Source organism: Podarcis erhardii (assembly GCF_964252035.2).
Source record: "Podarcis erhardii genome assembly, chromosome: 4".
In the NCBI taxonomy this organism is placed as follows: Eukaryota; Metazoa; Chordata; class Lepidosauria; order Squamata; family Lacertidae; genus Podarcis; species Podarcis erhardii.
Genome location: NC_138508.1, coordinates 53,298,247 through 53,324,775, shown reverse-complemented (window position 1 = coordinate 53,324,775; position 26,529 = coordinate 53,298,247). Strand labels below are relative to the sequence as shown.

The following is a 26,529-nucleotide window of genomic DNA, read 5'->3' as shown; positions in this document are numbered from 1 at the left end:
CAGTCCAAGTAATGTGATAATAAATACAGTATCCTTTTCTAGTGCCATATATGTATATATTTTTTCTGTTTGCAATAAGGACCTCAAATGACATCCCTCTACATATGGAAAAAGGGCTGGTAAACTTAATCAAAAAAGATATTGGGTTGTATCCAACCAAGTTATATTCAGAATAGATCTATGAACCTAATTTAGTCATTTCCATTGATTTCAATGGATCTACTCTAATGTTGATATAACCCTTTGTCATTAAAACATTTTGTATATTATTTCTTCCTGGAAGCTTCTTCTTTCTTCTCTTCCTCTTTTCATGTGCCATTGGATGTGTGTGTTCAAAGCTTTGAGTCTCTGACCAGTCCACAGAATTATATTATATGTTCCCTTTGAAATCTGCTCATATCCTTCCACCTATTACTTAGATCTTGATCAGAAACGGTGATTCGTCAATTTTTATTTTATTATGAGTAAGGCTTATACTTGGACACTGATTTATCCATTTTGGTTTAACTGGTATTTAGATACTAGGGGAATCCCTGTTATCAAAAGTGAAATGTATGTTACTCTTGTCCTGTGTCCTTAATATTAAGGGGTAGAGAAACTGATCAAGTAAGAATTTTCACCACAGTTGTGATGGTTGCAAGAACTCATTTCAAAATATCTAATTGAAGCTATTGAAGAGGCCTCTGGGGTTGGGTGCTATCAACTACAGATACATTTGCTAGTTCAGGGTGGTCCAACACATTGCCTAAGGGCTGCATGTGGCCCCTTGATGGTGGCCTTCTCAAAGCCAGGTAAGCAAAGTGCTGGGCTTTGAGAAGGAGATGTGAGGGTTCTGAGAGGGTCCTAGAGTTCTCCCTCTTCCTTTCCAGCTTTGGAAAGGAGATGGGACGGCTCTAGGACCCTCCCAGGGCCTTCTTCCCAAAGCTTGGCGCCTTGCTTAGCCAGCTTTGGGAAGGCAGTGTGAGGGCTGATGTGTGTGTCAAATTTTTACCTTGTTCCCCCTTCCTGTGCAACAAGACAGTCAGCGGCCCACAGGTATGAAAAGTTGGGCTATCCTGTGCTTGTTATTTGTGTCTGTCTAATCAGTATCTTTGGATACTGTCAGGGAACTGACGTCAGAGCGAAAAGCGGAGGCAGGGCTCCAGAGCGATGCCGGAGAGGGAACCAGTCGGGGGGAAGGATTTCAGCATGACACCAATAGAGAGGAGAGGGAGATGGAAGAATCGGTGTCAGGGCTCCAAGACCCTTCAACCGAAACCAGCGGAGAGAGCGCTGGCACGCCCTTGCTGTCCCTTACTTGCGCAGACGCGTTCCGCGCAGGGAACATAGGAGGAGACTTGGGGTCAAACAACTTTTATGCTGGAAGAGGTTCAAGAAACGCCCACTGACGGATTCTGCAAGTGACTAACAGGTCACAGAGGGCGAGCTCTAACCCTAAACATGGTTGAGCAAACGTTCTAACTGAACTGGGGGCAATTTACGCACGAGTAACCCACCCATAATCATCACAGATACTTATTATGGTCTGATTTTCCCTCTTTAAAACCAAGAGAGCTTATGAACTTAATAAAAATTGCCATGTTGAGTCATACCAAAGCTCCAAATATGGGCATATGTCAGAGTATACAACTGGAGGCAAGATAGTATTAAATGCTACAAGTTGTTTCATCTTCACACACCCACACACCTTTCTTCAATCTTCATACGATAGAGATTTCTGTGTTTCTGTGGTTTGAATTTCTAACAAAACATACATAAAACATGTTAAATTCTACTAGGCAACAGTTATATAATGCAACCAAGGAGAAATGCAAAAGTGTTATATGATTCTTTCATCCCCAATAGCTTAATGCATAATTAAATCTTCTTCGTTGTTGGCCATAAGGGAACTATTCTTTTAATTACTGCATGTATCTTAGGCCATTAAAGGCATTCACCCAGAAAAACCCCGCTTGACGGTTTTCTAAAATTTGATATGCATACTTTCTTAGTGTTCCGCTTCCCTTAGATACGGCACTGTCCAAAGGGAAGCCTTCTGAGGAGCAATTGGAACTTTACCCTCTTGGTTTGGCAGACAGCAGTGACTTTTCCAAACTACACATTATAATAGCATCAATAGGCTTCACTGTGAACAAATGTGAAGTGGTTGGGCTTATTTTTGTGCATGAAGAAATTGTAATGAAGGAATAGCACACAATTCTTGAATTAAAATGTACAAAGGAGAGTTGCTGCTGTTGCAGCCATGTAACGAATAACATCTGTATGTAGTGTAACATGATAATTTTAAAATGGCTAAAACAATACATTTTCTGAAGCTCCTAAGATCCTGCAAACTTGATCCACCAGCTACTAAGAGGGAAAGTTAGATAGTTTTTTTAATAGCTTAGTAGATCACTCATTGGTCTTGAATGCTTTTAGACAAGTTGCTTTTTCCTTTCTTCATTTTACCTTCCAAAAAGTGAAGAAAGTATAGGTTTGAGAAGAAGCTTAATGCTTGCCGGATTCAGCACATGTGGCCTTCATAAGAAGCTAGAAGTTCAACAGGTCTTCATGCTTCAAAACATTTTGAGAAATTCTTCCCATCTTCATTGTCTTTTTTATTTCAAAACTACTTTGGCCTTTCTTTTCCCCTTCCAAAAAATGCACTCTGGGGATTAAATACTTCAAAATCGTTTTCTAAAGGTGTAACATAATTTGTTTGAGACCTGAAAGAAGCTGTAGGAGTGTTAGTTTTGTACAGTGGTACCTCTAGTTGCGGACTTAATCTGTTTTGGGGTGCCGTTCACACCCTGAAAAGACTGCAACTAGAGTGCCTCTGCTGCGCATGTGCATGGCGTGATCGAGCGCTTCTGTGCGTGTGCAAAGCACGCAGATCGCTTCTGCACATGTGCGGGCAGCAAACCCAGAAGTAAACACTTCCAGGTTTGCCGTTCGTAAGCTGAAAGTCTGTAACAAGAGCGGAACGCAAGACGAGGCATGACTGTACCTGGTTAATTTTACTTAGCTGTACATGTGAAATGTTTAAGTAGAACTGAGACAAAGTCATTCAATGTTACCTTTTTAACACAACATTGTGCCTCAGCCTTTTTCCTATACCTGTAAAATTTATAACCAGAATAATCTGGACAGGATTTATGGTTGAATGAGGAGGACTGTGGAGCATATTTCCTAAGAATAAAGGTCTACTGAGATCAGTAGGGCTTATTCCTATGTGTGGATAAGTCCCATGCACACTTACATGAAAGCAAGTCCCATTGAACGCAATGGGGATTCCTTTTAAGTAGAGTTACAATGTGAGAGATAAAATGAAATTCAACACCTGCTCATCCCTTCCCTGAATGAAGCATATAGGAGTCCTCGATTGGTGAAGGCCTTTTTTCTTGTCCCGGAAAAGATGGTCAGTTACATACAGTGCTTACCTCCACCTTCTTGCTAGATTATGAGTTCTAAGGTCAGGGCGCAGGTGTTTCCCAGATCTGTTCATATGCCACTTTGTAATTACAGGATATGACTGGACCTATACATTTCTCCCCTTCAACCATAATTTTAAACTGTTCCACTCCCAACTTCTTTTGCAAATCAGATTCTGTTTTCTGGCTGGTGCATGTCATTACCAAAGCCTTCCCTAGCAACCAGATATAGCTAATAATAGCCCCAAGCCCAGCACCAAAAATACTTAAATGTGGCAGAATATCTCTGAATGTGAGGATGTAGCATTATGGTCTCCCTTAATGCCTCCAGTCTCCTTCAAGTAATTGAATCAAATGAGGCTTATTGTACCGTAAGTAAGACTGGCACTGTGAATTAGGTAAGGTTATTTGAGCCGTAAGAGAAATTCCTTTTGTTGTTTCCATATTAAAATAAAATGTTAATTGAACTTAAAATACGGGTTTTTTGGATGTGTATTTTTTTATCCCTCATCTGTATATATGTATTTGACTTAATTTCCAGCTTGTGATCTGCTTGGTGAACACATCCTCTTAAGAGACATGTATTGCCTTGAAAAGCCGCACTGTTCTTTCATGTGAGCTGCATAAATTGTTGCTGTTGGACCCTGGAATACAACGCTTTAGGGTTGCAATACTTCAAGAGCATTTAGCTGCTTTTCTCATGGAGCAGAGGTACGTTCTGTAATTTTATTGTACTGTTTTCTCAATCTGTTATGCACTATACATAATATTCAGTAATGAATAGCCTGCCTTTTCATTGTGAGAGACTTCAAGCCATAGAACGTGAAGCTGTAAGAGATGCTCAATTATCATGTCCAGTCTTCTGCTCCAAGGCAGGCACTTCCTTTTTTTTCTTTTTTTAACCACACAACAACTCTATGGTATACCTATTTTGGGAAAGGACCATAGCTCAGTGGTTGAGTACATGCTTTGCATGCCAAAATATCCCAGGTTCAATCCCCGAGATTTCAAAATACGGCTAGGAAAGTCTCCTGATTAAAACTCTAGAGAGCTGCTGGTGGTCACTGTAGACAGTACTGAGCTTCATCAACCAATGGGTTGACTTGGCACCAGGAGCTTCCTGTGCTCCTACAAGTCTCTATCGTTGTCCACACTGTGCACACTACCAATAAGAATTAAACTTTGTAGTAACCATGTGATGGGGATCAGGTAGAACTACATAGTTCTGTTCTCCTAACTCTGGGCTCTGCAGTTACCATTTGCTGGATACGAACCAAGCACCTAAAAAAAATGGTGGCTTCAAAGATAGATCACTTGGTGAGGAGAACATTTGCCCCCCAACTGACTTCTGAGAGGACTGAGGGCAAAGTCCCTTCCGAAATAGCCAGCTGAAATATTTATAAATGACGTGTTAGTAACAACTTAGAATGAGGAATTGGAGATGCACAGATATTCCCCTTTCTCCTTATCCCCTTTACTAGAACTTGGGGACATTGCACATAAACACACTGAGCCAGTTTGCACATCCCACTGAGGCAAATGATGGCTTAGTAAGACTGGGTGTTCTCAAGAGAGCAGATTGCTCCTCTTGTGCTCCTCCTCATGACCTGCTGCTGCTGAACTTGACTCAGCATGTAACCTTGGTTACACCTTGTGGTTTGTCTGGAGCGAGATAAGCCACAATCCTGGGTTTGGACTACCCACTCAGCCCACACCATGCCTTACCTTACTGCAGCTCAGCATCAGGACCAGCGGAAGACCTTGATAATCTCTCCCGGAACTCTTATGCTTACGTGTTTGTGTTATGCCATTGTTTGGTTTAGCATTCCATGCAAGGTCCCTGCTGCTTTGCTGAGCAGCCATCATCTGGGCAGTGGAGAAAAGATTGTTGTCCCTGTTTCCATCTTTCCACTACTGCAGAGCTGATATAGCTCATGAGCTGGGAACTGCAGACAAGCTTCCTGGGGCTTGGTGGGCTGCATAGAGTGGTCGACGGCTGCATGTGACCCACCTGCTCTCCAAAACCATATTGGGAAGAACTTGTCTGGATCTGAACCACTGTTTCCTTATTGACCAGGCAAGGAGATGACAGATTTTTGTCATGTTGACATGATTAAAGCAAATGAAAGAAGAGGAGCTATGTGCCTTAGTTTCCAGGGGTAGATCTTAATTATAACACATTTTTCTAGTTATTGATCAAAGCGTTTCCTTCCACATCTGGTATCACCCTTCCATTGCTGGCCAGTTCCTTTTATATTTAGAGGAAGGAGGGGAGTAGCAGCAGTGCTTTATGTGGTTGAGCTTCCTTCCTAACATGTGCCAAGGATAGGACTGCATCCTGAAACATGGGATTTCCTTTCTCTGATCATTGATCTTATAGCAAGCTGTTCCAACGTGTCAGAAAACATTTAATGCTTTCTGCTACTTTCTTCTCAGCAACACAGATGAAATCTTTTCCAAGTCACATGTGACATGCTTACTACATGGTGATATTGTTAATCTCCATATTGGTATCTAAAACAAGAGAAGCTGCTCTATTTGTCATTTATGATCTATTTGAGATTCCTGCATGACAGGGGGTTGGACTAGATGACCCTCTGGATCCCTTCCAGCTCTGCAGTTATGTGACTCTGTGATCAGTATAGTGATTCATAGTTGGGATTAGATGTATAATTTACATTAAGACTAAAGCTAAGAATGAAAAGTAAGCTGTATTTTTTTTTAGATATCTCCCCCATATGCTCTTAATTTCTTTAGTTTACCAATATTCAACATCTGTTAGCCTTAAATAGTGTAATATTTATTACTGAATTACAATTAAGTTGGCTTGTTTATGAAGCTATTTGGCTGTTCTGATATGGACACCATTAGAACATCTAAATAAAAGAAAGTGATTCTGCCTGTATTCCAATTTAAGCCATAGTTAGCTCTTGTTAAGAGAAATTTTATAAGATTTGATCTGTTAAACCACAAGATGAGTTCTCTATCAGTTCTTCCTAGCTATAACTCTTTGTGCTTTCTGTGCCCCCCAAAGGTGCTCCTGGGGGGTTGAGAAGCCCTTTGGAATGGCATGAGAAGTGATGGGGGGGAGGGTTGTAACAGGGATCAAGGTGTGTAATTCAGTACAATTGTGAACTCTCTTTGCATAAGCAGAAGTACCTTCAGTTCATACAAAAGTCCCTTTGGATCTAACCCATCCTCTGTTCAAGGAGAAAATATAGGTGCTTCCCTTTTGCCAGATAAGGGGTATATTTTTTGGTTCTTTCTTCCTATCCATTTCCTCTGTGCTCATATACAGGTATCCAAAGAGAGCCAAAGCTGATGCACCACATTTTAAATGGCAGCTTGGGACTCCCTTGCATGTTTTCCTTGTGATAATTGAGAAGGTGGCAAATTATTTTATCGTGGAGGCTATTGTTAATGTAACAACCCGTTTTATTGCATCTCAGTAAGCATGTTATTGCCTTGATGGTAATAATAGTGTGGCGGCTGAGACATCTATCAGCATTTCAAGATCTGTTTATTTAAAACATCACAACACCATTTATCATGCCTGTTGTGTGCTGTGTATATGCCCTTTAGAGATGTATGGGCATATTCAAGCCCCGTTCCCTATTTGGGAATTTAGGCTGTAAGGCACACTTACTTGGTAATAAGTCTCAGTGTGGCACTTGCTTCTAATTCAACATGTGCAACAACCATTTTTATTATGTCAATATCCCACCTTTCTTCCAAGCATACATGCTTCCCACTTCCCAATTTCACCCTTGCAACAACCCTGTGGTGTAGATTGGGCTGATAGCTAGTGACTGTTCCAATGTAATCCACTGAGCTTCGTGTGTGAGTGAGGTTTGAATAAGGATCTTCCTAATCAGACAGTTGAGCAACAACACTTAACTGGGATGTTTCATCAAGAGGCTACTTATCACTCTGAAAAATTCTTAGTAGGCCAAGAAGTGGAACCTAAGGGACAGATCAGTGTTATTAGAGGTGAGAATTCCTGAGCTGGACATACTTGTTTCCTTAACAGGGGTCTGGGAGTCTGTATTTTCTTATGAGCTGCTGTCTTACAGATGTGAATTTCTATCTACGTGGATGGAATTAATTGGTCTTTGCTGTGGAACTCTTTGCTTACTGACAACACATTTTTCTTAGGGGCAGTAAATTTTAACAACCAGCTGCATGCCCTTCCAGAGGCGTTGCAAGACTTCCTTGTTGGGCTGGGTTTTAATAGCTGAGGTTAAGCAGGTTAGGATAATATTCTGGGTTAGATCCAGAGTAAAAGACAGCTGAATGCTTCTTCATTTTTGTTGCACTTAGTTCCCATTGAAAGCAACAGGACTTTAACCTATGACGATTTTTTCCGCATTGATTTCATGGGTACATATGTATGATGATTACCTTGGTCCGTTTTTTATATATCAATCACATTGTGCTGTGGGAAAAGGTAGGATAGACACCAAAATAAATAACCAAATAAATACTGTGGGAAGAATAGTGTGTGCCAGCTTGAGCTCTGTGGAGGAAAGGTGGGATATACTGTATTTACAGTATATTTACAGTCTAATGCACACTTTTTTTGCCAAATCACACTGTGAAAAATGGGATGCACCTTATAATTGATGGCGCATTAGACTCAATTAAATACGGTAAAACTTAAGTTTAAACTGAGCGGATCTTTCCTTTCTTCAAAACTCTGCTGCCGCCAGGGTTTTGTGGCGGGTCAGGTGTTTGCTTCGTGGTTTTTTGTGCCAGGAAAAGCCTCTTATTTTTATTTTTTCGCTTATGGGGGAAGCCATGAAGAAGCTACTAATAAAAAATTATTCTTGTAAAGAGTGAACTTTTTGCTGATGCGCATTACATTCGCCAGCAGATTTTTTTGTTTGTTTCAAGGTTTTGAAAATTGAGGTGTGCATTAGATCCGACTGCACATTAGACTCGAGTAAATGCGGTAAATGCCATAATAAATTAAATAAAAAAATTGTGCTTCAGGACTAAGAGCATGCCAATTCAAATTCTTCCTTTGCCCATATCCACAATATGGATGCTTGTACAGTAGAAGATGTAATGTCATCCTCCCTTAGAGGCAGGTTTAGCAGTTTACTTATGTGCTTGGAGAGCCAGCTAAAGCATTAGCTATGACTGTGTTCAGATGTACATAAACTGACTCTATCATGTAAATGTGAGTAAATGCAGGGTGGGGAAGGAGCAGTATATTGGTCTTAATATGAATCCACTTCCTATAGTTATGTAATTTATTCTTGACATGGATACTATATGGGACAGCAGAAGACCGTGTCCATGGTGTTCCTTTCCAACCTTGGAATTTACTCTCCCAAGAAGCCCTGTGAATCAAGCCTCCCTCTGACCCACTTCCCATGCAATGTTAAACCACAGTTTAAATTAAACTATGGTTGAATGCATACAAAGTGCTTTGCTCCTCTCCTGCTCTTAAATGTGTTCCATGGAGAGGAAAGGCTTGTCATAGATATATTTTTTTATTAGTTTTCAATTATATGTCAATAACAGCCTCATTATAACAATGCCAATTTATAATACAATTATTAATACCAATTATTCAAATACCAAATTATATAATTTAATTAAAGTAGGCCCCCCACATGCTAGATTTAATGGCTTTCTAATTTTCTTTATTTCTGCATTCCAAAATCTTACTAGTTTCAGTTACATTCCAGTCATAATAATAATCCCTTATGCAACAACTGCAATGTTAATAACTTCTATTTGTGTTGACACATTAAATGATTTATAAAACTTCAAGCGAGGGACTCAAACTATATCATTGTTCTTTCTCCATCTCATGCTTCATTGTTTTGCACCGAGAACAGCAGCTGCAAAAGTTGCTCTGTCCCAGTAAATAAACTGTTGTCACCATTCCCCCCTCCCCAAGCCTGGGAAGAAGAGCAGTCTATCGAATTATAGATGACTTAGTAAGAAACCTTATCAGTTCCTTGGCAGCTCACAGACTTCTTTCATCCTTCCAGCTGAAGATATATGGCCAATTATCTTTCCAGTTAAATTAAATTCCAAGTCCTCTTAGTGTTATTCAGTTCACTTCATAGATAATAAAGGATGCGGAAGAGTTAGCTCTAAGTCTCCATCATAAACCTTTTGCAAAATAGAGCTTCCATCCCTTTCCCCCTTTTTTACACACACAGTTCAGTTTGATGTTATAATCCATATTTTAAATCCAATTTCTTCCATCCTCACTTGTACAGGTATAATTTGAACTAACATTCAGGGGAGGGTTGCCGAATCATAAATGTAGATAGGAAAACTTTAAATAAACAAACCGTAGGATCCCCTCCCCCGCCGACTTTGTACCAAATGAAGTGCAAATTGAGTTTTATCTCAAATTCAAACCTTAAAGTCCTTGGAGTTGGTTTGTTCACAGTTTGTGATCTCATCTCTTCTAGCACACACCTGTACTTTAGTCCAGTTAAGCTCTAATTAAAAGGAGAACCTCTGCTTCTTAATGGCAGCGTTGGAGGGTTTTTGCCAGGTGAAGTGCTTTTGTACTCAGCGGCTCCCTGGCCCCTGCATTCCATGTTGCAGCAAGAGCCAGGTACTGAGACAAAGTGCGAGTGAAGCCCATCCTTGGGGGGAACTTGCAAGAATGATTTACTCTCTATCATCATTGTTTTTCCATTGCCTACACTCTCCCGCTGTCATGGGGGCTGCCTCCATTAAGGCAGACCAGAACTGGAAGCCGAGGGGAAAGGCTTGTAATGATGACAATGGCTTGTAGCTTGTTTCACACCAAACAAATCAGAAGCAGAAAAAAAGGTTTGTTGTCTTACCACTGCTGGGTTGAAGAGAAACCAGCCATGAGCCTGGGTTCACATCTCATGGCAAGCCGGGCTCTGGCTTGTTTTCTCTCCTTTTGTAGCACAGTCAGGAGCAAGGTAGAAGCAACACACTTGTGGTCATTAAATCATCATTTGTTTTAATTTTGCCATGGATAACAAAACTCTGAAATGAGTTGTGTGTATCTGTTTTAAAGGCAAAAAGCTTCTTGAAATTTGCAAAGGTAAACTTAATCTACATTTTTGTCAATTTTCAGAAGCTGGAAGAGCAGTGAGAGCATAATGCTCATGAGCAGAGGAAAAGGTTTTCTGAGCACTTTCCGTAACTGGGAAGTGGGAGAACATTTGAACACCACCTAAAATCAGAAGTGAATAGATGCATCTGCTTTGTGTGGGAGTGCAGTCTCAGAATTCTCTCTGACAGCTGCAATATCCAGCTAAAATATTATTCTCTTACTCCTACATGCTGAATATTCTTCCTACACACTTTTGGTTCAGATTAAATTCTCTCTCTTCCCTCTCCCTCCCTTGAGAATAAAAGAACTAGGCATTTTGAGTACTCAGGTCTGAGGTTGATCTGATTCAGGTATGTTGCTCGTGTGTAAAGGCTACATGTGAGAATGAGCATGATAGTGCCTCTCCTCAAATTGCTGTCCCTCCCCCCCCCCCAAGGTCCACGAGTTGGAGGGTGAAATCTGAAGTGGAAAGCCCCCTTCTAGTGAAGACTCCCTTCCTGAATTTGAATGCCAATTTTGCAGAGTTCCATGTCACTTGGTGGGAGCTCCTCAAGTAGAAGAGGGTTCCCTCTTCAGGCTTGACCCTCCAACTTGTGGAGAGTAAGGCGCATGGCAGTGGCAGGGACAGCTGAGTGCATTCATCCCTGCTCACCCTGCTTGCATCTAACATATATGCAAGCAACATACCCAAACAGGGCTATAGTTGTTGGTACTACGGTAAGTTGCTGCCATCATACAAGCAAAACCTTTCTGCCAGTCAGAAGGCATAACACAGAAGGTATGCTTTTGCAAAGTGACCCCACTTGGAAGTTTCACCACCTTCTGTAAGTATTCTGCTTTATAAATAAAGGTGGGACAGATGAAACTATGCAAGCCAAATTTATAGAAAAAGCCGTACAATGTTTGAACCATATACTTTTCCGGTATCTTTGAAGATAGTAGCGGATAGCCATGGAATTTTTGATGCAATAACAGTGTATAATGCAGGTTCTGCGTGTGCATCTCCCCTCCTTCAAATAACACAAATTTGTTTGTGTTATGGGATGCTGGACGCAATAGGCTTTTGGTCTGTTCCAGTGGTCATTTCAGACCAAATTTGCATAGCTGCTCTAGAAAGATAATTCCACTTAAAACTGACAATGTTTTTTCAAGGAACTATAAAAAGGATTTTTAAAATCAAATTTGGAATAAATAATTTATGTTACTTCTTGAATAGATAATGTGTTTTATTGTATATCAAGCATTTGTTTAGCAAACACAAATGTTAGCAGAATTAATATGTAAATATGAGTATGGGTAATGTAAATATTGGATGCTTAATAATACTCACATTTTCTCTATTCTGGTTTGTTGCATTTGAATTATTTGGTTTTAAAATGTTGCATTTACCCCTTCACTGCAGCTCTTGGAGTCACTGGCATTATATAGACATGTTTTCTATAAAACCATGGGGTAGCTAACAATTTTTGTCTGGAAGACCGCATTCACCGTTGGCGCCAACCCAGATGAGCTGGGGCAGGTGATTATCACCCCATGCTGTTCATGTTATCATCAGTCTGATGACCAGGGAGGGGGCAATTTGTATCCTCATCAGGGAGCTTATCTAGATGGAGAGGTTAAACCTCTCCACCTAACCCAGTGCTGTGTCTACTTTTTTTCTTTTCTTTTCTCAGTGCTGCCCAATTTAGAGTCCTGGGGAACCAGAAGAATTTCTTTGGTGACAGATCAAACCCCTCTGCAAATTGTGTTAGCTGCTTCTGTTTAAAACATTTATTTATTTTTTACCTCTCATTTTAGTTAGGATAACCTGAGAGTACCATGTGAAAAAATGAGGTGATGTAAAATGGATTGGGTAACTAGAGGCAGGCCAGTGCAGCAGCCACATACGAGAAAGATAAAAAAGTGTTCAACAAGTTTTAACTATGTAAGATAAATGAGGATGATTCAGAACATCTAAATGTGGAAGAGCTGGTAGTCAATTTGCGTAAACAATAGTGTTAATGGGGAGTTGTTTGTGCTCTTAAAGACATATGCAGGTCATTTCTTTAGGAAATTAGCACCCCAAGCATGAATTCCTAGTTGCCAGCAGGAACAGGTTACAGGAAGTATAAGGATGTTCCAGAACATAACAGCCAATTGGTATACAGCATGGGTTTCCATTTTGCTGCTTCACTTTTTGAAGGGTTATTGTGTATACATGGAGTCACTAATGAAAACTATTGACTGAATAGTGAAATTCAGAAAGTAAGGTTTAAGTAAGGCTCTCTGAAGCACTGCTGCTGATTGATAACATAAAATAGCATTATGTGCAGGGTCCCCCCACCCCCATTATTTGCTAAGCCTTTGGCTAATAAACAGTATTTGTGGCCTTTTAAACTGTTTGCGTAGGGTTATTGTTTTGTTCATTATTATGGTGTGGATTTTTGTGTTTGTATATTGTAAACTACCCTGTGATCTTCAGATGAAGGGTGGTATAATAATAATAATAATAATAATAATAATAATAATAATAATAATAGAAACCCAGGAGGCAGGGCTGTTTCCAGGTTTGAAGGGGGCCTGGACAAAGTGTCTTCTGGTGGGCCCTTCCTCTTTCAGTGGGCTCTGGCAGGCTTACCTGGCTGTACCTACGTGTACAGTCATACCTCGGGTTGAATGTGCTTCAGGTTGAGCGCTTTCGGGTTGCGCTCTGCGGCAACCCAGAAGTAACAGAGCGCGTTACTTACGGGTTTCGCCGCTCGCGCATGCGCAGACGCTCAAAATGACGTCACGCGGAAACCGGAGGCTTTTCTTTTGGGCATGGTCGGCCAATTGGTACCAAAGAAAGATAAGACCTTTTTTATGTACGCAACTACAGCAGCAAGAATTCTCCTGGCAAAGTATTGGAAGATGCAAGAATTACCTACTCTGGAAGAATGGCAGACGAAGGTGACTGAATTCATGGGACTGGCAGAGATGACCGGCAGAATCCGTGATCAGAGGAGGGAGACAGTGGAAGAGGACTGGAAAAAAATCAAATTATATCTTAAGAACTGTTGCAAAATCTCGGACTGATAAAATGTTAAGGGTTAAGAAACAGAGAACTATAGCTGTAAATATTTAAGTTAAGAAAATTTGAAGGGAAATTAAATTTTGAAAAGGAATGAAGGATTGCTAAAAAATTTTTGAAACAGGGGTGCAGTGAAGGGGAGGCATGGGGAAGTCATGTATTGTTTGTTTATTTGTGTGTTTTTTGTTTTATGAAAATTAATAAAAATTATTTTAAAAAAAACACAAAATGACGTCACGCGCAGGTGCATCTTACGTTCTATTCAGGATGCGAATGGGGCTCCAGAACGGATCCTGTTCGCATCCCGAGGTAGCACTGTACTCCAACCAGCACTCATCCTGTCACAGAGTGATGCTAAACCAGGGCCATTGTGGGAAATTCAAAGGATACTGTTTGAAATGCTAGCTCAGAAGTTTTTTAAGGTGAGACAAGGGGAGGCATCAGCAGTGGCCCTGCCAGAGTGTTGGGCATGGCTGACAACTGTCCAAGGAGAACATCCTAAAAGGGAGTTGTATGAGTTTTGTGATTTTGCTGCAATTTGAGAAAGCAAGTGCAGGAACTTTGACTCAAGGTGGATTAAAACATTACAATGAGCACTGTTTAAAAATGCTCCTGTGTGGTGGCAGTCCATGAGGAAGTGGTTTACTATGGTGAGGACCGCATAGCTGGGACTGGAACTGATCAGCTGAAGCAATTCCGCATCAACTCCTTCTCCCCCTCCAAATGCTGTTATGGAAATGCTTTCCTGTGTTTAATGCTTAGCCTCAACAATGGGCTACACTGTTATTGTGTCTTTTAAAAATCAAGCAAAATGTATTTTATAAAAACACTACATTTTTTATTATTCATTGTGCCCAGTAACAAAATTTGGTGTTGATTATTCTGGGGCAATAGGGGTTTGTGGCTTTAATCTATTTTATACACAAAAAACTGATCCTCACTGGCCTTACCAAATTTCAAGGTGCAGTGTTCTTGAAAAGAAAAGAAAAACCCATTATTTTCAAAAGGAGTTTGTGATTGGAGAGAGATTCCAGAATTTAATTTAAAAAATGCAAAGTTGTTGTCCCAGGAGCAGGCCTTGGGTCCAGGAAAAGCAGAGGCCAGTCTGTGTTGATAAACAGAAAAGCAAGACTGTGATAATTGTAGTTTTTTGTACCATACTTCACAAAATTAAATTTTCTGCTTCAGAGGAGATACATTTTGCACAAAAAGTTGTTTCCAAGGACAAATATAAACTATTTGCTGGCTCTGCATAGAGCGAACGAGTCAAACTAGGTTTTGGGTTTGTCCCAAATATTCATTTTTAATCTACTAAAATAGTGGCTGTTTGTGACAGGCTAAACCTGAAACAGTTAATTTTAGAAGAAAAAGTATAGAGATGATTGGGGATACTAACCAAACAATTCATTAAATGTGAGGTTTTTGGAACACAGAACTTCATTGCCGATCTAAATAGGACAACAGAAAAGAGTACATTTGGGCACAAGTTTGGGTGTAAGTGCAGCTGCTGGGGTAGCAGATGGTGTTGCACCGAAGCAGAAAACGTGCATCATACATGCAAGAATGAAAGGTCAGTAATAAATGGAGAATTTTTATAACACTAATGTTTGGCAGAAATAGATAATTCTGTAATCTAGATCAGGGCGCTTCATGACCCATGCCAGAAGACAAGTGAACTGGCTGCTGCCTAGGGCCACACCATGGGGACCAGCACTGTTCTCTCTTGCTTCATAGATGGTTGGGCATAGAACAGGGTGGGGAACCTGTGACTCTCCAAGCATTGCTGAATTACAGCCCCACTCATCCCTGAGCATTGCCCAACCAGTTGGGAGGGCCACAGGTAACCCATCAGGGGCACACCGTTGAGTATTACTGATGAAGGTCTACCAGCGTGATTACTAAGATACATCAGTCCTTCATTTAGTGTTGGCAAAATGCCTATCGTCACAGCAGTTCTGGCACAAGGAAGGATTATTCTATTCAAAGCTCCCTCAGATGGGTGCAGTGTGTTGTTGGCGTTGCTCTGCAGAATGACAGTTCTGGGTCGGCCACCCAATGTTAAAATGGACTTACTTTTCCTCCTATTGTGAATCTGTGCTAAAGGAGTTTTACTTTCTATCAGGTAAAGATTGGTGGACACTCTTTAAGGTCACAACTGAACTTGAGCTGTGCTCCTGGCAGCCACAGCAGTTGAGAACCTTGCCTTCTGCCTTCTGCATTGCACTGCCCTGAATCCTGCAAATCAGCATGCACATCACAGTCTGTACAGTCCTCTGAAATCTTCTTTGCCTTATTATTAATGGAAGATCTGCTTTCCCCCTGCCATTGAATAAATGGAAGAAAATACTATGTGGGGAATTGTGTAAGGGCTTGAAAAATTTCATGTTTCCTTGAGTGAAAGATGATGGATAGTGGCTATTGTGGGAAGACAGGGAAGCATTACCCATATATTTAAATGGCTATATAGTGTGTCGTGATTGAGAGGTATGTTAAACTGATACAGTTCTGTTGGAATAAATATGGCTATATAAATGTATCCTATGGTCTCTATTCGGGAGGATTGGTTCCCAGTTTGTTTCCTTTGAATCATTTTCCTCCTTCCTGGAGGTAAAATAAGTACTGTTAACAACTTTAAAAATTTGTTTAGCAATCTGACCTTGACGTAATAAGACATTTGCTCACCAATATTCTGTTGATGTAAACTTACAAATGTATAATATAGCAGTATGATTCAGACTGCCTGGTTGCTAAGAACACAGGTGTTCCTTTTTAGGCATAAGTTTCTGCATTCATCAAAGGTACATTGCAAAGTGGTCGCACCTGGCTTCTGGTTTTAGATGTGAAAAGCAACAGATTTCATTTTTTGCAGGCACTTTAAAGATTCTAGGCATCACTGGTTATGTAGCAATTTTAAGATGCTGGTAAAGAAAAAGAAGACTTAAGATAAAGGCGCTGTGATCCTATGCTAATATACTTCTGAGAAATCATGCATATGATTGCACTATAGTGTGGGGAGTTCTAGAGGCTGTGCTACATTATAGCAAAGGGAACTCCTAAAATACTTCGTTCATGGTTCAGTCCCGACCCATCACATATGGGAAGCTCCCATATTAGAGGGGTGCATGAGTGCATAACAGGATGCTTTTACATAGGAAGCTGCTTTATATCAGGACATATAACTGGTGTATCTAGCTCAGTATTATCTGATTCAGGTGGGGGGAACCTTTGGTCCTCCAGATGTTGTTGAACTACAACTCTCCATCAAGTGCATGGAAAAGAAATCAATAATCTCCCCCATCCCCCATATTGCTGCTTCAGTCAACTAAACAGCCCCCCAACTGCATTTCCCTTTTGTAAAAAAGCCCAACACACCAAAGGACTAAGTAACAATGCTAGACTATACTGCAGGGTTGTCTCTCACAGCCCTCACACCCAGTGATATAAGTATGGGCTATTTTTTGTGTGGTTCGTAATTTCTCAACCATAACCTCCCCCACCATGCAGCAAAATGCACATACTGATGATGGGGTTTTTTTTTACATTTGCATTATGAGGGTTTTTCTTTTTTAATTACCCATTAAAAACACAGCTTTTTTTTACATGAAATTGAACCTGAGCTAGAAAGAGTGTGCACCCATGTCTTTGCCGCTACCTTTTGATTTTGGCTGGACATGCTATTACCCAGTCACAGCTACACTAAAACCTTGGATTTCTCCATTCTTTTCCTCTGGGCTACAATCAATTCTCTTCCACGGAAGATGAAAAACCATCTCCATAATTAAGCAGGTAGTCTGTTAAGAACGAACCCTGTAGTCCTTCTCCATTGTCTGACTCTACAGTGAGAAAACTAGAGTGACACAGGCACCAAGGAAAGCCCCAAAGCAGCTTCAAAACGAACCAGGAAGATCCTCCTTCATTGCCTGAAGAAGGAACTTTGTGGCTCATTTTGAAGCTATTTTTGGGTCTTCCCTGAGGCTTAGAATCATAGAATCATAGAATCATATAGTTGGAAGAGACCACAAGGGCCATCGAGTCCAACCCCCTGCCAAGCAGGAAACACCATCAGAGCACTCCTGACATATGGCTGTCAAGCCTCTGCTTAAAGACCTCCAAAGAAGGAGACTCCACCACACTCCTTGGCAGCAAATTCCACTGTCGAACAGCTCTTACTGTCAGGAAGTTCTTCCTAATGTTTAGGTGGAATCTTTTTTCTTGTAGTTTGGATCCATTGCTCCGTGTCCGCTTCTCTTTTTTTTATATTAATTTTTTAAGAAAATTTTTCTTTTACAAATTATTTAAACACAATCATATTCCATATATTACAAATTTTTGACTTCCCCCCGCTCCCCCCACAATCCTCATACTTTTGTATTTATTCCGCATTTCCTTTATAATTATATTGCCAGTTTATAAATCTTCACAGCTCTTTTCCCTTTTACAATACCCTTTTTCATTCACAAAGCCTCTTTAAATCCAACTAGCGTTGTCTGCTCATCACAAATATTTTCCAGATAAATCATAAACTTTCTCCAGTCCTGAGTGAACTTGTGGTCTTTCTGATATCTAATTTTCCCTGTCAATTTATCTAGTTCAGCAAAGTCCATCAGTTTCCGCCTCCATTCTTCCAGTGTCAGTAGTTCCTCTTGTTTCCATTTTTGGGCCATTAAAATTCTTGCCGCAGTCACTGCATATTGAAAAAGTTTATAATCACTTCTATTAATTTCTCCTCCTGTAATTCCTAACAAAAAGGCTTCTGGTTTCTTCACAAACGTATATTTAAACATCTTTTTCAATTCATTATATATCATTTCCCAGAAACCCTTTACTTTCTTGCACTCCCACCACATATGGTAAAACGACCCTTCCCTTTCTTTACATTTCCAACATTTGTTACATGTTTTATACATTTTTGCAAGTTTAACGGGAGTGATATACCATCTATATACCATTTTCATAATGTTTTCCTTTATCGTCATACATGCAGTGAATTTCATATTTTCCTTCCATACTTTCTCCCAATCTGCTAATTGTATATTATAACCAAAGTCTCTGGCCCAATGTATCATAACCGATTTAACTTCTTCGTCCTTTGTTTGCCATTCCAATAGCATTTTATACATTTTTGACAATACCTTATAATCATTATTTATTATCTCTTTTTGAAATCTAGACTCTCCTTCAATATATCTCCTCTCTTTACAATCCTTTTTAAACATTTCATTTGTTTGAAAATAGTGCAACCAATCATATACATATTTTTTAACTTGTTCATATGGCTTCATTTTCCATTTCCCCCCTTCTTTAATTACAATATCTCCATAAGTCATCCAGTCCTCTCTCATATTTGTCTTTTTAACACTCATGACCTCCAGTGGGGATAACCAATGAGGTACATTCGGTTCCAAAATATTTTGGTACCTGTCCCATATTTCTATTAGGGCACCTCTAAAAATATGATTGACAAACCCTTTATGAGCTTTCTTCTTCCCCGACCATAAATAAGCGTGCCAACCAAACCTGTTATCAAAACCTTCAAGATCCAATAACTTATTATTTTTTAATGTTATCCAGTCCTTTAACCAGCAGAGACAAGATGCTTCATAATAAAGCTTCAAATCTGGCAGGGCGAAGCCACCTCTTTCCTTCGCATCAGTTAGTAACTTAAATTGTATTCTTGGCTTTTTGCCCTGCCAGATATATCTTGAGATCATTCTTTGCCACTCTCTGAAGATCTTTGTCCCTTTAATTATTGGAATCATTTGAAATAAGAACAACATCTTTGGAAGCACGCTCATCTTAATTGAAGAGATTCTGCCCCCAAAAGATAATTTCATCCTACCCCACACTTCGAGGTCTCTCTTTATACCATTCCAAGTTGTTACATAATTGTTTTGATATAAGTCAATATTTTTTTGGGTTAACCATATTCCTAAATATTTTACCTTCTTTGCCACTTCCATCTCTGTTTCTCTTTGCACTTCTTCTATTAAACTTTGATCCATATTCTTCACCATTAATTTGGTTTTCCTTTTGTTTAATACAAACCCGGCCACCCTTCCAAATTGGTCAATTTCTTTTATGACTTCGTTTATACTACTTGTCGGATCTTCTACCATAATTACCAGATCATCAGCAAAGGCTTTTACTTTGTATTGATTTCGACCTACTGTAACCCCCTTTATTAGTTCGTTTTTCCTGATTGAACTAAGTAGGACCTCCAGAACCGTAATGAATAACAGTGGTGAGAGAGGGCATCCCTGTCTTGTACCTTTCTTTATGTTCACTTCCTCTGTAATTACATTGTTTACAATCAATTTTGCTCTTTGTTCTGAATAAATTGCCTTTATACCATTATAAAAGTCCTTTCCCACTTCCATCATTTCCAAATTTTTCAACATAAATTCCCATGAAACATTATCAAACGCTTTCTCTGCCTTGAAAGCTTCTCTGGAGCAGCAGAAAACAACCTTTCTCCCTCCTCTATGTGACATCCTTTTATATATTTGAACATGGCTATCATATCACCCCTTAACCTCCTCTTCTCCAGGCTAAACATGCCCAGCTCCCTTAGCCGTTCCTCATAAGGCATCGTTTCCAGACCTTTGACCATTTTGGTTGCCCTCCTCTGGACACGTTCCAGTTTCTCAGTGTCCTTCTTGAACTGTGGTGCCCAGAACTGGACACAGTACTCCAGGTGAGGTCTGACCAGAGCAGAATACAGTGGCACTATTACTTCCCTTGATCTAGATGCTGTACTCCTATTGATGCAGCCCAGAATTGCATTGGTTTTTTTAGCTGCCGCGTCACACTGTTGGCTCATGTCAAGTTTGTGGTCAACCAAGACTCCTAGATCCTTTTCACATGTACTGTTCTCAAGCCAGGCTTGTATAACACTACATTTCTCTCTAGCACCCATCAATCACAGCTCTGATTTCACTCATTGACCTGGCTGCCAATTTGGAACTGGGTTAAGTTTGAGGTGCTGGTTCCAGTATACAAAACCTATACAGCTTGGGACCAATATACCTAAAAGATAGTCTCACCCCTTATATTACCCACCCAATCAACCACTGAGCAATGCAGGAGAGGGCCACCTGAAGATACCATTGTATTAGGAAGTCCATTCTGCACAATATAGGAATTGAGCCTTTAGTGTCATGGCACCTATCTTTGAAATTTTCTCTTGTTAAATATTAGACAGGTGCCATGTCTGTTGACTTTTTTGCTGCCTACTAATGACCTTACTCTTTTAACAAGCCTTTCAAGTAGATATTTCCCATATCTGTGTCTGTTATTGGAATTGCTTTTAGATATTTTGATGGTTTTGTTGCTTGTGGGTTTTGCCATCCTAGGCTTCTCTAAGAGGTAGGGTAGGATATAGTAAATAGTAATAATCTTAAAGGCCAGAGCCAGCTCATAACTTAAAAAGCTGCTTCTGACATAAACTTGTACGATAAAGAAGATGGTGCTGCTGCTTTAATCAGTCCATGTTGGGGCAGAGTGCCAAGGGCCTAGTTCTATTTTACCACTTGATGGCATTTACCAGCCAGCAAACTGGAGGATATGAAGAGGAGTTATGCAGAGATAATCAAAGCTTTGGAATATGTGAGAGGAAATTCTGAATGAGCTGCTCATGGTTAAAGGGGGAAAAAGATGAAATGATGGTCCTGGCAGATGATTTAAAACATCTGAAAGGGTGTCATAATAAAGAGGAAGAAGACACACACACACAAAACACCCTGACAGAAGATTTAGAAGGAGTTCAAGTTGCCGCAAAGCCATTCTGCTATTGGGAAATATGACCTAAGAGCATGATGAGTTGAAAACAAAGCTACTGAGGAGAGTTTTGGAATCTTTCCCTGGAGGGTTTTAAGGTGACCACAGAATTTCACCTGTCAAGTGTAATTTAAATCTAGGGAAACCCTTTTGTGATTTCTGTTACCAAACCAAATTCTTCACGTATCTCCCAGGCTGGTCAGACACATGAGATTATTGTATCTCTAAAGCCTATTTTAAAAATCAAGAAAATACCTGTAAATTTAAACTTCATAAAATTTAGTCAGGATTTGCTCGACTACAGTCTAAGACAACATGTTTAGTTAGTGCTTAGAAATTAACAGTGTTGGCACCAGTTTGGAACTCTAGGGGGAGGTACAGGAAGAAAAACAGTTTGCCCACTGAAGCATTATAGAATAAGGAAGAAGCTTGGGGAATTAAGGTGAATATGAATATTAATAAGTGGAAATGCTACCAAAAAGTACAGCTTTGCAAGGCTCTTGTAGACTTCCATTACTCCTCTCACAACGGTTAAACATTAGCCTCACAAGAGGGTGTTAACACAGCTGGTCTACAGCAGTCTTTTGTGTAGAATTATAGATGTGCTCTTTAGGAAATTACATCACGCCATGTGCCGTCTTTGAACCATCCTGAGCTCTGTTCTCCATTGCACATGCAGTTAACACTGGTAGTCAGTTTCCTGTCAGGCTTCCCTCCTGCATCTTGAATTCAGTTTTAAATTGGATGCTCTCAAGTCAAGAACTTGCTCACTTAAGTTGATGATAATTACTTCCCTGCTGGTGTGCTGGGAGGGTAGGACTGAATTGGCTCATGGTCTAGAAGCAATTTGTTCAGGTCACCAAGGGCAGCATTCTTTGCATACCTAAGCTTGTAGCATTGGGTTTCTTTTCCTTCCAATGTATGTAGTGCTTTTGATTTAAAACTCTAGCTATTTTTTCATTGTCAGAGAGCAGGCCTGTACTAGGATTGTGGGCCGGCTGCAGTCCCTTCCCTAACAATTTGTGGCCCCATTGGGAATCCCAGATACTAGCTGTTTGCGGTCTGTTTCCCACCTGCAGAGAAATCCATGCTGGTGGGGGGCGGGGAGAGGACAACTGTGATGGGGTACACCCATGGTAATTCAAAGTCAACACTTGTACAATGGAGAAAAGGGGAGTTTGCAAAGAGGTGGTGTAAAGAGAAAAGTGAGCCTATTTGAGAACAAGAGTGGACAGACATTCGGCTAATCAAATCTGCTTGGCTTTACTTCATTTGCAAGATCTACCAACCAGAGCCAGCTGCAAAAGATGTATTAGTGGTCCCTCTGGACCACATTCTTAGCATACGAATTTGTTTTCAGTACCAAAGGTGAGCTGACGTCACAGGTTCTTAAAACACCAAACAACTTGGAACAAGGATACCTAGTAGACAGTATCCTCTGGTACAGATCAAGTCAATCTTCATGATCTTCTAAGAAGAAATCGCTGGTTTTCTGACAACCAGTGGATTGTCACTGTGTGACTATGCAGAAGTGGCCCTTTTTGGTGTTAATGATTCAGAAGGTGGGTGGTAACTCATAGGTAACTCATAAGGCAGAGACAGTAATGACATTTTAATGTCGCTTAGAAACTTTTATCTACCTAACCTTTGCTAGACTCTGGCTCTAAAGCTTTATTTTTTTGTACACTGTTGAGTTGTGATATACAGTTGTTCTTTGTGCCTATCTCATTTCTATTTGGTTTCTAGGAAATGTTATTTTTGTTCTTTTACTGTTTCTATGCAAACCACTCAGAATGTTTTTTGTGTTGAGCTGTACCAAGGTTTTATAAATAAATAAAATCCACCACATAAACACTGGGAATATGCTCTTTCTCAGTGACTTACCTTTAAACAATATTTATGCCCCCAAACAAAATTCAAAAATACTTAATACTAAGCAAACCAATGTTCCGTTGTCTTAAGTTACATTCCCATTCAGAAATACAGGATTTAATACTACCCTTATGAAATATGATGGTGATGTCACTTAAAAATAACTATTATGGTATAAATGCAATTTTAAAAGCCTTAAAAATAATTTTAAATGTGTACTTGGAACAATTCAAACAACACACAAAAATTGTATCATTATAGCTTCCCATGTGTTGAGTCTGGCAGCTCATATTGAAGTTAGTTCCTTAGAAATCAGCTTTGCTGACTGCCAAATGAATCTGTTTTAGGGTCAAAGTGCCTGCCAGTTCTTTGCCAGAACTTAGCATTCCTTTTTCATTTTTGGAAACAGTTATTGGACTTCTAGGGCCAAGGCTATTTAGTTAAGCTGTTTGACAGTCAACATATGCACATTAAATGGACTGCAGGTATTGTGGAAGAGACTGACTCCCAGCAAGTGCTTGCATTTCCTTCAGGATGCTTTGAGCTGTGGGAGGATTATCTGGCTTCACCCCTCCCTCCCGTTGCCAGTATTTTTTAGAATTTTATTTGCAAATTTAACATGGGAAAGGTAGGGGAGGAAATATAATTAAGGAATATTAATAATATTATTTATTATTAAATAATAATATATAATAATAATAATAATTAAGGAATATTAATAATAACTGTTGTTATTACAACAGTTGTTATTACAAATAGTAATAACAGCAAATCACCTTCAGTTCACATTGCAAATTCAGTGGCAAATACAGTACATGGATCTTAAATGAAACATGCAAATTAATACAAGACCTCCATTTGTCAGAATAGGTATCCACACAGAATCGATGCCTATGTGAAATGAGTTTGAATGAGCCAGGTCCTCAGACCATCATGTAATATAGACGGTGGGTATTTACCCTTCCAACTTTGAAACACAAGTCTCTTGGCCGCCACAATAAAATCCACTTTGGTTGCCCAGTTGTTAATCTCCATACTACGGGGATAGAGCTTAAAAGTACATGGACATTTGCAGATATCAGGGAATTTAGCCAATACAAAATGGATGTGATTAACTTCAAAGCAAATGGAATATATCGGTCGCAAACCCACATATATGATGTGGGCTTGCCTCTTGGTCAGTCTTGATTTGGGAAAGAAAAATAGTAGCTATGTAAGAACAACAGCAAGTACCACAAACCTTTTCTGCCTGTCATGTTCCAAGCAAAAACTATTTCTTGAGGGAAGATTATCTTTGAATGTTTGAGCTACTGCTTTAGCTTTGAGGGGCCTGGTCTTAGGCACATATTGGAACCATTCCTGAACCAGCTGATACATTTTGCCTTGTGAGTGGGCTGGAGGGGGGAGGGCATGCACAGTCCCTCCTTCACTATCCCACTCAGTTCCCTGTATGTAATTCCTTGTTTTTCTCTGTGGATACCCAGAAAGTGTTTACCGTAATTTAAATACAAAGCTGCCTTGATCAGTGGTAGGGAAAGTAAAGCCAGCCTTGGAGCCAGGAGTCAGATCACGTTGGCAAAAATGTCCTTCCTAAATTGTCAACCCAGAACTAACTCTCAGTAATGCTGTGCTGCTTATGAAATCTAATTGATTTTTTTTTTAGTTCAAGAAGCGTTTTACGTAGGCAGTAGCTCTAGGGATGCAACGCACGATTCGTAGTTACTCCATGATAACTGGTCTGTGTGTAAAAGACCTTGACTGGATGCCATTCTCCCCACAGCATCTCTTTCCTTGTGCTAATAGAGGAAATGAGATTACCCATCCCAGCCACCCAGTTACTTGCCCCTCTCCAAGCTCCACCGCACACTAAATCTTGTATGGAATAGCAAAGCAAAAGGCTTGTATATTTATAGCTTTAAAATGCTGATTGCTGTACACAAATTGCAGACAGAATAAAAGCAATAACAGTCATTTATGTTGCCTGTAATAAAACCAACACAGGTTGACAATTTAATTTACATGTTCAGGCCTTAGTTTTGCAAGCCTTCAGCACATAAGGCATTCTACTCATGAGTCACCCCCACAGAGCCAGATCTCTTATTTTAAAACACAAGGAAGAGAGACCCTTTCAGATTTTCATTTGTATGCTGTGGCATTATCTCTCTCTGTCTCTTTTGCCTTCCACTTAAATCAACTGCTGAGATAGAATGGGCCGTCAAGAGTATTTGGAAAGGCCCTCTGTCTATTCTGCACTGGTTACACTGCACTGGTGTTGGGATTGCCTGCTTATAATATCAGTGTGGAAGTCTTTCTGTTCTCTGAGGAAACTAGTATGGCCTTTGCTGGAAGTATACTGAGACCACTTCTATTTTCTTTCACAATTGTAAGTGGGATGGCATGCTTTTACTGAATTTTATAAAGGAGCTTTCGTTGGATGAAAACAAGAGCTACAGAACAGATGTTTCTGTTCTTGGATTATGAGTTGTGAAATATTAAATAGTTGAAATAGTTTTGCAAGATAAATGTAATTACAAATTTGAATTACAGTAACAGGGGTTCGCTTTGCTGCTGAAGGTGTTTTACACCAGTTACACTGTTATGAATGATGATCACTTAGTGTCTATCTAAAACCAATGAGTGATGTCTACCATTACAGTATCTGACAATTTGTTTGTTTGCTTTCTGTCTTTTGCTCTGATAGGGATTCAAGGTGACTTACAGCTAAAACATAGAAAAAGCAATAATTAAAAAAACAATTAAACATTAATATATATGATCTATTATATACAGATCTTTACAATAAAAACATCATAGTTCCAGGCCTTTCCTTAAAAAGAGTCACTTCCCAAAAGCCTGTTGGAAGAAGGACATGGACAAAGAGAATGATGCATCAGTTGAATGGGGAGAGAGATATTTTTTGGCAATTTTCTCTTCTGCAGCACCCTGAACCCTCTCCGTAAATCTCCCTAAATCTCTCCTGTGGGGTCTCCACCTCTCTGGAGCAGATTTAGAGAGGGTGTGAGCCACTGTGTGTGTGGAGTGAGGGAATCACCAGAAATTTCCCCCACCCCGTTTTGCTGACTGATTTTCTTTGTGTCAGCAGACAATCACGATCAGATACTACCCGCAATCTCTTGTGGATGAATATAAATTTAGGAGCAACTTGACTAAAATGAAACAGTACTATATGGAATCAAACTCTGGTCTGCACATATTTATCCCCCCCCCCACTGCCCTCACCCGGTCCCTTCTGTACCCAGAAGGCAGATACAAGTACAAAATGCAACCAAATGAAGTAATAGCTTTATGACTGCCAGCTGGATTTCCAGAAGAGCCTGGCAGCAGACGGCCTCTAAAGA

General features: G+C 40.0%; 1 protein-coding gene across 9 annotated transcripts in view; it reads left to right on the top strand.

Annotated features, from left to right (window-relative positions):
* TIAM1 (TIAM Rac1 associated GEF 1) overlaps positions 1-26,529 on the top strand; it is a 189,154-nt gene that overhangs the window by 44,263 nt on the left and 118,362 nt on the right. For 7 of the 9 annotated variants that reach the window (XM_081859259.1, XM_081859254.1, XM_081859263.1 and 4 more), the window contains exon 3: positions 3,952-4,121. The gene's annotated coding sequence lies outside the window, so the exon portion shown is untranslated. Of the gene's footprint in view, positions 1-3,689; positions 3,809-3,951; positions 4,122-26,529 lie in introns of those variants that run through there. The other 2 variants (XM_081859257.1, XM_081859260.1) reach the window with 2 other exon arrangements.